The sequence below is a fragment of the Canis lupus genome, chromosome 2 (assembly GCF_003254725.2).
Source record: "Canis lupus dingo isolate Sandy chromosome 2, ASM325472v2, whole genome shotgun sequence".
Classification (NCBI taxonomy): domain Eukaryota; kingdom Metazoa; phylum Chordata; class Mammalia; order Carnivora; family Canidae; genus Canis; species Canis lupus.
Genome location: NC_064244.1, coordinates 33,916,905 through 33,932,407, shown reverse-complemented (window position 1 = coordinate 33,932,407; position 15,503 = coordinate 33,916,905). Strand labels below are relative to the sequence as shown.

General features: G+C 35.3%; 1 protein-coding gene across 5 annotated transcripts in view; it reads left to right on the top strand.

Annotated features, from left to right (window-relative positions):
* The window catches only part of NRG2 (neuregulin 2), a 243,112-nt gene that overhangs the window by 2,818 nt on the left and 224,791 nt on the right, over nt 1-15,503 (top strand). The window lies entirely within an intron of this gene.

Here is a 15,503-nt window from a genome sequence, read left to right as displayed (position 1 = left end):
TGCGTCCTTGGGCTGAGAGGGAGAAAGTGGAAGAGACGAGTTATTTTTCATAAATTGCTACGCAAGAACGAAATGCAGAACTATTAAATGTCCTTTAAGAGTTTTCTTGAAATTTTACCAGTTTGACAGGATTTTTGGTGCATAGCAACTTTTTCCCCTCACTTTGTATGCTGTCACATCTCCCATCCTGTAACACCGCGTACGTGGAAGATGGATCAATTAAAGATTATCAGCTGCAAATAAATAGAAGGTGTCACTTATTTAAATAGGTCTCAAAGAAATTAGTCTGCACTTTAGGAAAATTTAGTCACTGGCCTAACTTATTTAACTGAGTATATTTTATTTCGAAGTTACCTTGCAATACACAGTAAAATATCCTTTTAATAGGCAGTATTAGACTTTTAAACTCATTTATTATAGGCCCAGACCTTTTTTAAAGGAAGCTTATCTAGTTAAGCCTCTGAGGCAAGTAGCAGTGAGATGAAATTAACCCCATTTTATAGATGAGAAAATCGAGTTACAAAAATGTAAGTCAGTTGTTCAGAGTTGCAAGGAGTCTGTCACCGATAGAGGGAAACACCTTAGGTCTTTTATTACCTACTTTATCCACTAAGCCAAAGATCCCTCAATTGTTTACTTCTAGGTGTCTTTGGATGTCCCTCTCCCCCTCCCCATGTATTATAAGCAGTGCTTAATTTGGTAGGTATTCCTGGAGACCCCAAATCCCAGAGGACTGGTTTGAGGTTGGAATTTTCTGCCATAGAAAACTATAGCTGAGCAATAAGTTATTGTGAAACAATTCGGATTCCATACTAACAGCAAAATGTTTATTAATCCCTAGTTAGGGGTAAAATTTTTTAGACAGGTTTAAGAATGATGGGTCATTTCTTTTGAATTGCTTCTTTATTCACCTCATCTTTAGGTGGCAGCACTACTATATAAATATCTTTAAAACTACAGTCTTCTGCAACTTGATATCCTAAAGAGTGTTTTGTCCTAAATACATCCAATTCTATTGTGGAGATTAGAAATATGAAATCATACCTGAGAATTAGAATACTTAAGAAGTTCTAGAGGAGGAAAAACAGAAAGGCTTTCAAAAGAGAAAGTAATACATGGAGTTACTGAAGGGAAAGATTTGAAGGTTTTTAAAAAGCTTTTTTTTTTTTTTTAGCTGTATAAGGAGCAAGTAGCATCTTCACTCTAAGCCTGATCTTGTATTGAACCAGCACAAAATAACCTTTCAAAGCAAACCATAGTTTCTCAATACAGCATATTAAGAATTTTATAAGTTTAAACTTGCTAGTTGTATATTGCTAGTATTCTAACTACAATTTTATTTTTTAAGTAAGTGCTCTACCCAACGTTGCACTTGAACTCATGACCTCCAAATCAAGAGTCGCATGCTCTACCAACTGAGCCAGCCAGGCACCTGTACTTACAATTTTAGATTTGGGGTGCAATTTTCTTCATTAAACTGCATCAAGCTTGTGAGAATCCCAAATAGCACCTTATTGTTGACCCTTGTGGAAGAGAAGAACTCTTCTTGGCTCCTTTCTTTGCTTCCTAAATTGTTCATGTACAAACTAAACCACCATTACTCAAACTCAAAAAAGTGATAATTTCAGTTAAACTATATATAAACTGATAGCAACTCACAGATATCCTATATCTTATTGCTGCAGTGTTTGAGGGTAATAAATTGTGATGTATGGGGGCTATTTGGATAAAAAATTCTCTAAGTAGAACTTTATCATAATTTTGTGTATTTACAGTAGTTCTCTCTGTACCCCTTTGTCCAAGCTACCAAACAAAATTGAATTTACATGCGTTTCAAAATAGACTGCATTAGATTTATGGTATACACTGTGAAAGAATATAGAAGTATGACCATCAGGAGTGGGAGAGCACATTATTTCTGGGTAGAGGATCAAGGGTTAATAAAGTCTTTCTTGATGGCAGCTTCCATCTTTCTCAGGTTAAACTTGGAGAGAGTCTCAAGCAAACTGGTAGAGCCCAAACTCAGCAGTATTCTGTTAAGATTTTTAAGCTCTCTGGTGCCAGCAAATCATGCAGCCTGGGGGCCTTTGCTCCAAACTTCTGCCAACTCCATTTTGGCAGTAGGGTGTTCTGTTGAACAAAGTTTGCACGTGTTTGGGGTGTGAAGTGGTTCCTCAGGCATTTATCTGGTTTTATTCCAGTTTGGGGACTTGAAGACAAGAGTCAGAAGCACGAGACTTGTCTAGTTCATATGTGCCCTGACAGACTACGTTAGTTATCTTGAATTTCCACTTAAGCAAGGGCAGGTTTTTCTTTGTTGGTGTAGAATTTATTGAAGTGGACCGCTTACTTCTTAAATGCTGACATGATCTTGAACCAGTTCTCAAAAGCAGGTAAGCAGAACCCTCTCTTGTTGAGGGCACAGAGCTGTGGCAAATCACTCTTCATCCTCCTACCTACATTATCACCATATATCGCTTAAGAGCAAAAAGGCCAGTAATTATTTAGACTTGATCTCACTGTCATAATTATGAGCCTCTGATCTTTTTGGTATTGATTGTCTGGTTTCATCTTTTTTACCTACTTTTTCCCGTCCCAGAGCCATTGGTTAACACCACTTGACCCAGATATGTGTGCTAATTCGTGTTATTTCAGGGAGCCTCTCTTCCTGTGGGAAACATATACATTCACAATTTCCATTATTTGTTTCAAATAATCCTGATAGAAAATCCTTCCATAATCTGGGTTAACAGAGTTTGAAAGCCATTAAACTGCTATTGGATTTTTTTTTCTTTTTTGTTTTTGTCTTCCTGGTTTAAGAGTAATGGAAAGAAAAAAGTGCAAAAGTAGAGGTTACAGATAGATATTGGAATGATGCTATTACTTTTAACCATGATCAGTGGAATGTCAATTTGTAAGATATAGTATGGTAACTTGAAAATGGTTGTTATATTTGATACTTTTACCAAGAGTGTGGCCTAAATTCCAATTTGCACCTTTCCCAAGTCAAAACTGACCTATGGGAGAAGTTAGAAAGGAAAAGGAAACCTGGGCCTTTCCAAGGAGTGAATCTATCTGGAATGAAAGTACTATTGAATGTTATTGCACATTTTATGATGACCCCCAAATTCCTTTGTTTACTTTAAAATATAAACGAGCTGTTATTTTACTACCTGGAGCAGTGTGTACATACAACCAGATTACACTGCCCTCTGAAGCTAATTTAGATGATTTTTATAACCAAATGCAGTGGCACTTTGCAATTAGATAATCAGTTGGTTTCTTTCAGTGGTGAGTAAAATACATCAAGGGAAAAATCAAGATAATCCTCCCTGGGAAAAATACAAAGTAAGTTCTTTCTTTAATATTTTGTGCTCTAGTATTTTTATTTTTGAGCATATTTTTTCTTATCTACTTAGATACTCAAAATTAAGTATTAAATATAAATGGAATGTAAGTATATTGATTAGTTTTTTTACTTCCTAGCTAGTAAATCGATATTTACTTGATAAATATGTTTATAGAGAAGAAATCCTTTTATTAACCTTTAACGTTTCTTTTTTTTAGTAATCACTATACCCAAGGTGGGGCTCAAACTCACGACCTCGAGATCAAGAGTCACATGCTCTTCCGACTGACACAGCCAGGCACCCCGAGAAGAAATGTTTTTAAATTACTATTCTGGAATTCTATTTATATGTATATATATATTCTATAAACATATTACAGGTGATGTTTAGATGGCATTTTATTTATTTATTTTTGCCTTGAATTTCCTTTTGGAAAGTATTACCTGAAAAAAAAAAAAAAAAAAAAAAAAAAAGAAAGTATTACCTGCTATATGAAGACGAGTTCTCAGAACTCACCACTGTTTATCAGTCAGGCTTATTTTCTTAAATCATTTATTGAACAATATCTATCAACTGCCTGTTTGCCAGCCATCATAGCAGGTGCTTCAACATAACCAAATCCCTGTTCCTATAGAGTTTCCAGTTTAGTAAGACAGGTAATAAACAAATATATAATGCTGGATAGTGATAAGTACTAAAAAGAAAAGAAATGCAGTAAAGGGGCAAGAGTTCATTGTGTGATTGTTTGTGTGCATGCCTCCCACCTGATATTTTAAATAGCGTGATCAAGGAATCCTTGAGGAAGTAACATTGGGGCAGAGAGCTGAAATAGTCATGAGAATATCTAGGGAGATGTTCTAGACATAATGAAAAATTTATGCCTCATAAAGTCACCCAACTATAATCCAGGTAACAACCCATGTGGCAACTATGTATACATCTTTTTTTTTCTTGAGGGAGAAAAACTCTTCAAATTTCCTGTGTACACATTAGGTTTTCAGAAAAGTTTATCATTTAATATCATTATTGCTGCTCTGTATTTCCCATGGTTATTATTCCATTACTTAATACAGTAAGATTTATGATAGATAAAGCTTCACAATTCCTTATCTGCAATTCCAAATTCCAAAACATTTTTTTTTCTTAATTTTTTGGTGTAAAAACTGATCTGAACTGACATGACTCTATTTATAAAGTCTTCATTATTCCATTTGGTGTGATATTGATGCATTTCATTATGGAAACATGTGTTTGATTAGAGGCCACTGCCAGGACAACACAGGGTATGTAAAATATAGATAGCATAATATGTTACATTCCTAAAATATAAAAAAAAATTTAATTCAGAAACCTATCTGGCCCCAAGAATTTTGGATAAAGAATTGCATATCTACCAGATTTATTTTTGTTTCTCTCATTAAATATCACTATTGATGTTAATCTTTAGATATCTTTTATTCAAAGTATAATGTTTATATAGTGCTCTTATTATGTACATGGCACTATGTAAATATATTAGCTCATAAACTCCTCACAACAGCCTTATAAGTAAGTTTTACTTTCCTCATTTTACAAATGAGAAAACTAAGGTGCAGACAGATTAAGGAAACTGCCAAAATCACACAGTTACTAAGTGACAGAGCTAAGAATTGAACCTAGACAATTTTCCTTCCTAGCTTGCATTCTTTGCCAATAAACTAACTCTCCCTCTCCCTATCCCTTTCTCTCTCTCCTCTGCTTTGGAGAAGTTTAAATATCAGCCCTTTCTAAAAGCATGGGTTTTTTTACTATGAAATATCATACGTCAAAATTTTACATTTTCTTTACAAATATCCTTCAACATATTTTTTTTCATTTTATTTTATTTGGCCCTGGTGCAATTTCAGCCAATTTGTTTTCAATTGAGATCACAGATTTACTTATCCTCATTCTCAGTCTTATAGATTCTCATGTTAACCTCATCTTTAACCACCCTTTTCTTCACTGAATATCCTTGCATAATGATGAAACACCTCCTTTATTATTATGGCCTTGTCAGATGTCAGATCACATTTAAAAATTTGCATCTCGTTTAATGAGAAGTACCACCTGCTAAATAAAGCTCTGTCACTGATGTGTAGGTTTCTCTCACTCAATGGATTACATAACTGCTTCAGACAACTTTATTCTAGGCATATTAAACTCACATTTTTGAATTGAAACTGATTTGGTTTTCATTAGTTTGTCCTCAGGTAAGAATTCTCCACTACCTATTAGAAACTGAGATCATTTTTATATTGATTCATTGATTGATTGCAAGATTGAGTATATTTTATGAAGTTACCGAAAGACTATCATAACTGTGTAACACAGGGTCACTTTGAGTAAGTATATTATATTGAACTTTCCAAGTATCTATTCTTGATCATCCTAGAAATACATTGTGAGACATTAAACAAGTCACTTTAGTTCTCTGTGAAAATGAATGTGTTGCCCTTGAATACAAAGATGAAGGTTCTGACACACACACTCAGTAAAGCATTATCTTTTGTGTAATGTTGATAGACTTGTTCTGATCCAAACAATTTCTCAGGAGTCATTCAGCAGCTCGTGTTTGCCAAGTTTAGGGATGTAGTCAATGGCCACCAGAGCTAAAATGGAATCAAACCCATCAATTTTACCTCATTAGCATCATTTTGAACCAACGGAGCCAACAAGTCAGTTACTAAATTGCTGAGAAGGAAAATATATATGTGAATTGAGATTGGTGATAAAGTACATCGTTTATATAAAAAATTGAAGGCTTTACAAAGGATTACCTTGCGGACCTTTCTGCCTCTATCTCCTGAGGGAATCAAGAAGATGACCTTTTCTCCTAAGACCATGTTGAGGAGACATAGCTTGTCTCCAGCTAGTTCCTCTGAAATATTCTACATTGGTAGTATCCAACAAAATCTTTGAGGCACACCATATTTACCAAAGTGTAACAGTGTCTTGGAGGTGAAAATTTCATATTTATAGTTCATTCATCTCAACTGATTCTAAGCAATGACTTCAATGGATTCAAGTGATGAATAACAGCTCTTCTGTTTTTCCTAACCATTAGTTAAGAGATCCCTCCTCCATTCAGTGTGGTAGTCAAGAACATGGTTGGGGTAATCCAAGTTTTCTGATTCAAAACTCTGCTCTCAGATTCCTAACTATGTGATTTGGGGCAAATTACTTCATCTCTATAGGTCCATTTCCTCATGTGTTTGAAATGTGTTTGATTAGCGGTCACTCTAATACCAAATAAGGTATTACCTTATTCTTAATACCATAAGAAATACCAAATAAGGATGTTAATATCAACAGCCACATAGGTATAGTATGAGGATTGAATTAGTTAATTCATAAAAAGCATTTACAAGAGGATTTGGCACATAGTAAGTGCTCCATAAATGTGAACTCCCACCCTGTGGCACTAACTTTTCCTACCTCTCTCAAGATCCAAGCCAAGTTCTTGGTCTCTGTCTGTCTCTCTCTCTGTCTCTTTTCTTCATTCAAGTCACAGGCCTTGACCTGATTAAAACTCCTCTTCCTCATAACTAGATTAATCAACTGCATTGTTCTCAAAAACCTTCAAGTATTCTTTCCTTTTCTTGATTTTGGACCACTATACTTACTTCTGCTATCTGAATACCCCTTAATGGCTTCTCTAGGTAGTGTGTCTTCCATGTACACATTGAAAGGTTTTTCCTCATTACTACAGTATCAGTTCCTTGAGAGTAGGGACTGTATCTCAATTACTCTATTACTCCAGTGCCTCCCCTCCCTGCCGCACAGTTTATGTTAAAGAAAAGTTTGTTGAATAAATAAATTCATTTGGCCTTTGTATTTTCTGCCAATTTTGTCCTGGGTATTCTATTCTGAACCTCCAGTTTTCCTGAAAGTTCTCTTGTTCCTTTTACGTCTGGAAATTTTAAGTCACCTGGTAATGCTGAGATCCCATCCTGGATCATCACAGTTTTTTGCCTGACAGATATAAGAGGTTCATTTTGCCACACAATCCATTAATTTGTTAATGGAAAGAAATTTCTCATTTAATTCTCCTAGATTTTGAAATTAAATTACTTAATTAAATTAAATCACTTATAATCTCTTGGCTCCAGCTAGGACAATTATTCTCTTTAAAATCTATCATTATCTTTGAGAGAGGGATTCTATTTTGTAGAACTCTTCATCTGATTACTTATTTGAAGATATGGCCATACTACCTTCAGTTTCTTTACCTGCAGAATAAGCATCAGCTTCAGGTGCCTGGCTGGCTCAGTTGTTGGAGCATGTGACTCTTGATTTGGGGGTTGTGAATTCAAGTTCCACACTGGTTATGGAGATTACTACTAAAAAAGAAGCAGCAGAAACAGCAGCAGCAGCAGCAGCAGCTCTCTCTCACGTGGAGTAGGTCAGGATGAACTAGATCAATCTCTTAACATTTTTCTTTTTAAGACATACAAAAGACCTATGTAACACATGTATTAGCTATAAAGCTTGATAATATATGATAATAAAAAGAACTATCCAATCAAGAACTAGGAACATTTCCTAATAACTTGCATCTACCTCCACCTGGGCTTCTCCTCTATCTCTTCCTTTGTCCTCAAGGGTGCCCAGTGTCCTGAATTTCATGCTTATCTTTCCATTGCTGTATTCTTTTTAAAATTTAGTTTTATGACAAGTGTACCTATGCTAAAACAATATTTTGTTTGACCCATATGTTTTTGAGCTTTAGAAAAATGCTCTCAGAATGGGAGAAGATATTTGCAAATGACACATCATAAAAAGAGCTAGATTCCAAAATCTATAAGAGTTTATTAACACCCAAAGAACAAATAATCCAATCAAGAAATGGAAGAAGACATGAACAGACATTTCTCCAAAGAAGACATACAAATGGCCAACAGACACATCAAAAATGCTCAACACCACTCGGCAATAGGGAATTACAAATCAAACCCACAATGAGATGCCACCTCACAATGATCAGAATGGCTAAAATGAGCAACTCAAAAAATGATAGATGTTGGTGAGAATGCAGAGAAAGGGGAACGCTCTTACACTGTTGGTGAGAATGCAAGCTGGTACAGCCACTCTGGAAAACGGTATGGGGGTTCCTCAAAAAGTTAAAAATAGAGCTATCCTATGATCCAGCAATTGCACTACTAGGTGTTTACCCCAAAGATACAAATGTGGTGATCTAATGGGGTACTTGCACCCCAATGTTTATAGCAGCAATGTCCATGATAGCCAAACTATGGAAAGAGCCAAGATGTCCATTGACAGATGGATAGACAAAGAAGATATGATATATATATATTATATATATAAGATATATATATATAATATATATATATCTTGCCATTGAAATCTTGCCATTTTCAACGATGTTGATGGGACTAGAGGTTATTATGCTAAGCAAAATAAGTAATTCAAAGAAAGACAAATACTGTATGATTTCACTCATGTGTGGAATTTAAGAAACAAAACAGCCAAGATGTCCATTGACAGATGGATAGACAAAGAAGATATGATATATATATATATAAGATATATATATATAAGATATATATATATATATATATATATCTTGCCATTGAAATCTTGCCATTGAAATCTTGCCATTTTCAACGATGTTGATGGGACTAGAGGTTATTATGCTAAGCAAAATAAGTAATTCAAAGAAAGACAAATACTGTATGATTTCACTCATGTGTGGAATTTAAGAAACAAAACAGAAGAGCATAGGGGAAAGGAAGGGAAAAAAAACAACACAAAATTAGAGAGGGAGACAAACCATAAGAGATTCTTAATCATAGGAAACACACTGAGGGTTGCTGGAGGGGAGGCGGATAGAGGGATGGGGTAACTAGATGATGGGCATTAAGGAGGGCATATGATGTAATGAACACTGGGTGTTATAGAAAACTGTTGAATCACTGACCTCTATCTCTGAAACTAATATATGTTAATTAATTGAATTTAAATTTAAAAAAAGAAAAATGCTGTCATCCAATATATAGTTTGCCCTTTTTACTCAACACTATGTTGCCAATATTCATTCATGTTGTATATAATGATTGTTGATTTTCAGTATCATCTTCAATATCATTCTATTATATGAATATATTGCAGTTTACTCTCCTATTGATAAAGAGTTGAGTTGTTTCTAGCCTTTTAAAAAATTATAAACGTCATTGCTATAAAAATTCTTATGTATGCCTCCTGGTCATACATGTGAAGTGTTTCTCCTGGTTATATATCTAAGAGTAGGATTGCTGCGTTGGAGAGTATACAAATATTCAACTTTGTGAGATAAGTAATGCCAAATAGTTTTCAATTCTCTCACGGTTTACAAGAATCCTACTTTCTCCCAATATTTGGTATTGTTACATGTAACTTTTGCCAATCTGGTGGGGGTGACATGTTATATATCTGCTTTTAATAGGATGGAAGAAGGAGTCCTCTTAAAGCTTTCTAAACTTCCTCTTTCTTTCTATATATTAAGAGCTTGCAGCCTCATTTGACATTACTGTGCTTGGGAGTTCCTTTGAGAGAAAGTATTTATTTGTCTGATAGTTTCTGCTAATGGTATAGAAACTGAGATGGGATGGAGTCTGCTAACTGGGTAGTTTACATGTTGTTTTTAAGTTGATCTTGCATACACATACTAAAATTTCTTGTTAATGCTCTACAGAAATGGAAATTACATTCTTTAATATTGGCCCATTAATTGGATCTTGAGTTTACTGCAAAACTATTTTAAATAAAAGCTTTTTTCAATCTGTTGATCTGGAATATTTCCACTGAATCAAATTTAGTAAATACATCTTTGTATATTTCTTTGTATTTTAGTTGTACCAAAGAGATCCAACTTACCTTCTTTTGATACAGTTACATTTACATGATGTGGCACAAATTGATCTCTATTTATATAGCTAAAGGAATTTCAAAACTCCAAATGATTATCTTACTCCTGTTACCCACTGAGCTGACCCATACATGTTAGCCAGGGAAATAACTCCAAACAGAGGGTGCTAATACACTGTGCCCTAAAATGTGTGGGGTTTTTTAATTGAAAAAGCCATCTTGTATATAAATAGTTTTCATCAATAACTAAAAACATATAGATATGAAAAGGAAGAATTCAAGACAAATGGCTATATATATATATATATATATAAGAACTTGTTTTTTAAAGCCCCTTGTGTTTATTGTCTTTAAAAACAAACACCAGTTTGTCATTTGTCTATTTTTTCTTGCCTTTGAATGAAAGATTTTTGAAGGGGGGGGCTGTGTATTTGTTTTATGTTTCTTATGTTTCTTTATTATATTGTTAAATATAGTATTATATCCCAAAAGGGAACTCAGAATATTAATTGAGTGCAAAAGTCCCCGCTGTACCATTAATATTTGTTGACTAACAAAATGACTGAGTGAATATTCATGACCAAACCATAAGAAAGTTGTAGCTACTTTCTTTCCTATGGTACAGCATTTATTATTGGAAACAATCATCCATCAGGGTGAATACATTTATGTCAGGTGAGTGTTTTTCAACTTTGTTTATATAGCTAACACTGTATTTAGTCAAGTTGCTATCAGCCATTGGTTTCTTTAAGTCCAAGTGTTAAGCTTCATTTCCTCATTCCTATGATGCCAGGTATTCACGTTCTGTATTGATCAAGGGACATCAGGTGCTTCTGTGACAAGACTGACTTCTTCCACAAGCTCCAAGTAATGCCTTTTCTTTGTATCATGCAGCATGTGAGAGATTTTTTGTTGTTTGTTTGCTTTTGGTATTTTGTAAGTGGTGATCTATAAGATGGGGCAAATCCAGAGGTTAAGTCTTTATTTCTCACATGAATTGCAACATGACAACATCCTTACCTGTAGTAGTCAGCCTGCAAGATGGCCCTCAGTGATTCCTACTTCCTGGTATTTACATTCTTGTGTGTTCCCCCTCCCCTATATTGTACATGGATTGGTCTGTATAACCAACAGAATGTGGCAGAAGTAGTGGTATGTCACTTGTAAGATTAGGTTATAAAAGACTGTAAGAACCCAGGGGCCACAGGCCAAATCAGAACCTCAGTTGGTTCTATAAGGTACTTTCTCTGAGACTGGGAAGTGCCAACCCAGATCCTGAGCTAAAAAGGCCCAAGTCTTTCTTGGACCTTGAAAAGTAAAAGACAGAAAAACTTGTATATGTAAATAGAAGTAAGTAGGAATTTTACTAAAAGATAGTGGGAAAAAGAGAGCACCTAATAAGAAATGAAATACTGACAGAGGCTAGCACATGGTTGAATCTTAAAAAAATCCTAAGGGAAAGAAGCCAGTCACAAAAGACCAGATATTGTATGATACTGTTTGTATGTAATGTCCAGAATATGTGAATTTATAGACACAGAAGATAGATTGCTAGTTGCCTAGAACTGCAGGGATGTGAGTAGGGGGAGCTTGGGGTATGATAGCTTAGTTCAGAGTTTCTTTTGGAAGTCATGAAAATGTTTAACATTGAGTGTGGTAATAACTGGAAAACTCTGTGAATATACTAAAGCTATTCACTTGTATATTTTGAATGGGTCAGTCATAGTATATGAATTATATCTCAATAAAGCTGTTAAAAAAAAGACTTTGGCTTCCATTTTGGGCTTTCTAGCTCTTCCATCACTTCCAACACTCTGGAGGAAGCCAGCTTCCATGTTTTGAGGACACTTAGACAACCCACTCATGGAAAGGCTTATGTAGTGAGGAAACTTGTGAATGATATTTGCTAGTTAGTTTGTAGTTTCCTATTATGAGTGATATTAGGCTATTCAATATGTTTATTTTTATTTATTTGAGAGAGAGAGCAGGAGGAGTGGCAGAAGGAGAGGGAGAGAGAGAATCCTCAAGCAGACTGCCTACTGAGGATGGAGCCGGTGGTGGGGCTCAATCCCAGGACCCCAAATTCATGACCTGAAATGAAATCAAGAGCTGGCAGCTTAGCTGACTGAGCCAACTAGGCACCTTAAGCCAAATTTAATATTTTTAAAGACATTTGTAGGAGGATAACAAGAAATATAAACATTAAATCCGTATTCCATGACATTAAGAGACATCTTTAACCCCAATGTATAGTACATGAAGGCCAAAAGTGATCGAGAAATGACAAATGACTTAACAAGCCAGAGAATGGTAAAACTTAGAGACTGCAGAGGAAAAAGACAACAGTAACAAGATGGATTTGTTCCATGGAACCTGAGAATGCCACAGGATTTGGAGGGGTGAAGAATATATGCAGGCATATTGTGGGTTTAGAAAGTATCCCAATACTTTCTTAACCAGTGCAAATAAAAGTTATGTTTATACTATTACTGTAAGTATGCAATAGCACTATGTCTAAAAAGCCAATGTACATACCTTAATTTAAAAATGCTTGATTGCTAAAAAATGCTAACCATAATCTGAGCTTTCAGTGGCTCATAATCACTGATTATAGAACACTGTAACAAATATAATAAGGAAAAAGTTTGAAATATCACAATAATTACCAAAATGTGGGGCATCTGGGTAGCTCAGTGGTTGAGTGTCTGCCTTTGGCTCAGGTCGTGATCCCGGGGTCCTGGGATTGAATCCTGCATTAGGCTACCCACGGGGAGCCTGCTTCTCCCTCTGCCTGTGTCTCTGCCTCTCTGTGTCTCTCATAAATATATAAATAAAATATTAAAAAAAAAAGAATTACCAAAGTGTAACACAGAGACATTAAGTGAGCAAATGCTGTTGGAAAAATGGTGCCGATAGGTTTGTTCAACACAGAGTTGCCACAAACCATTGATTTGTAAAAAACATTCTCTCAGCTAGCCCATTCATTTCCTTTAGATCTTACTCAAAAGTAATCTTTTTTTTTAAGTTTTTATTTATTTATTCATGAGAGACACACAGAGAGAGAGAAGCAGAGACATAGGCAGAGGGAGAAGCAGGCTCCACACAGGGAGCTCAATGTGGGACTCGAATCTAGATCCAGGGATCACACCCTTAGCCAAAGGCAGACACTCAACCACTGAGCCACCCAGGGGTCTTGCTCAAAAGTAATCTTAACAGAGGGACCTTCCATGGTCACCCTATATTAAATAGCATCCGTCATCATCATCTTCCTTAACTTGCTTTATTTGTGTCACAGCATATGGTTAGAGATGTTATATATTTACTTGCCTAATTATTATGTATCTACCTTGACTAAAACGTAAGCTGTTGCTGGCAAAGACTTTCTCTGTTTGTGCTCACTACTGTATCTTCAGCACCTCGTATAGCACCTGGTACACAGTAGATACATGATGAAAATTCGTTGGCTGAATGAATCAATCAATACTCAAAAGTGTTGATAATATGCTTTTTCTCTTTTAATTAGTTAATATGATTAGTTATCACAATAAATTCTCTGATCTCAAACTATTCTTGCATTCCTGATGTGATCCTACTCAGTCTGGTATTTAATTTTTAAAAAATGCTTCTGAATTTTATTTGCTAGTATTTTAGTTAATATTTTCTCAGTACCTTTTTAAAAATTGTGGCAGCTTTGTCAGATTTTGTTTTTGTATTTACTTTGGATTGAAACAAATGAATGTCTTTTTCTCCCCCCTCAAGGCAGCCTAGATTTATTTTGCTAACAGAAGAGAGATGAGTTTGCTCTATTTTGTATAACCAGGATTATTTCAGCCCATATTGTTCTTTATTGTCTGAGACTGAGTTTTCTCTCAACTTTTCTTTTAAATGTATTTCTTTTGTAAAAAAAAGATTTTATTTATTTGTGTGTGTGTGTGTGAGAGAGAGAGAGAGAGAGCGTGAGCAGGGAGAAAGGCAGAGGAGGAGGAGGGGGAGGGAGAGAGAAAGGGAGAGAATCTCAAGCAGACTCCATGCAGAGCCCAACACGAGGCTGAATCTCACAACCCTGAGATCACAACCTGAGCCAAAACCAAGAGTCAGACACTTAACTGATTGTGCCACCCTCTCACCTCCAATATTTAACTGATATTTAATTGATGACTAAAGATAATTGTTAGGAATATCATTTCTATGTGTTGGCACAGTGATACCCTCATTGGCTGTTGGCAGTAAGTAGGTATGTTTACTGTGACCTGAAAGACACCCAGACTTGCTATGCATTTAAAATTTTGTCAGCATTCTCATTTTTTGCTGTTCCTTCTTGACTTTTCTCTCAGAAATCTGCATGTTTATTTGTTCCTTATCATCTCCCATGGGTTCTAAAAATAACCCACTTGTTAAAATTGCGCCTAAGATTAAAGTCAATAGGCTTTAGCCTGAAGGAATCCATTGTGGCAAAATGAAAGACATTAACAAGTTTTGACATCTTTTTTGGTTGTTTAGTTTTTTCCTGTATGCTTACTATTCTATTCTACATTACTATGCTATTAGATAGAATATAAGAAGAAAGGCAATACAGAGTTACCTGGGTTCAAATCATGGCTAGTTCTGGGCTTTTGGGCAAGAAGCATAAATTTTCTAAGCCTCAGCAAAATGGGGAGAATGATTATATTTACTACATATGGTTGTTATAAGGCATAAGTGGTTTAATACATGTAAAACACTTAGAATGGTGCCTAGAAGATAGCCCCCGAGTTTAACTTTTATTATTATTATTACTAGATTCCCAGAGTAGCTTTGCCTGGTATTCTTCAAGTGCCTGATGAACACAGATGAAGATGTTCAAGGCTCTATTGAAATGTTTTTGCATCTTAAGTTTGGTGTTATAATTTTACAGTATTAACAGCATCCTTATCATATTACCCTTAGCCCTCTATAAGACTCCACTCAGCTAGGCCAGTCTATTTATTTCTCCTAATCCATCATGCATATTTGCAACTTTCCTGCATTGGGGGATGTACTCTTATCCAACTTCTCTCCAAATGCTACCCATCCTTTGAATTCTTCATGGAATCTGTCCTGGATATATCAATCTTTCCCTTTTGAGAATTCATAACTAAACTTCTCAAGTAAGTATATATAAGGATGCAAATAAATGAAAATGATTTATCTAGGAATTACCTTCAATTCTGTGTGTGTGCAAGTATGTGTATGAAATAATGTGCAAACTCTGACATCTTAACTATCAGGGTGCACATTATTGTGACATGA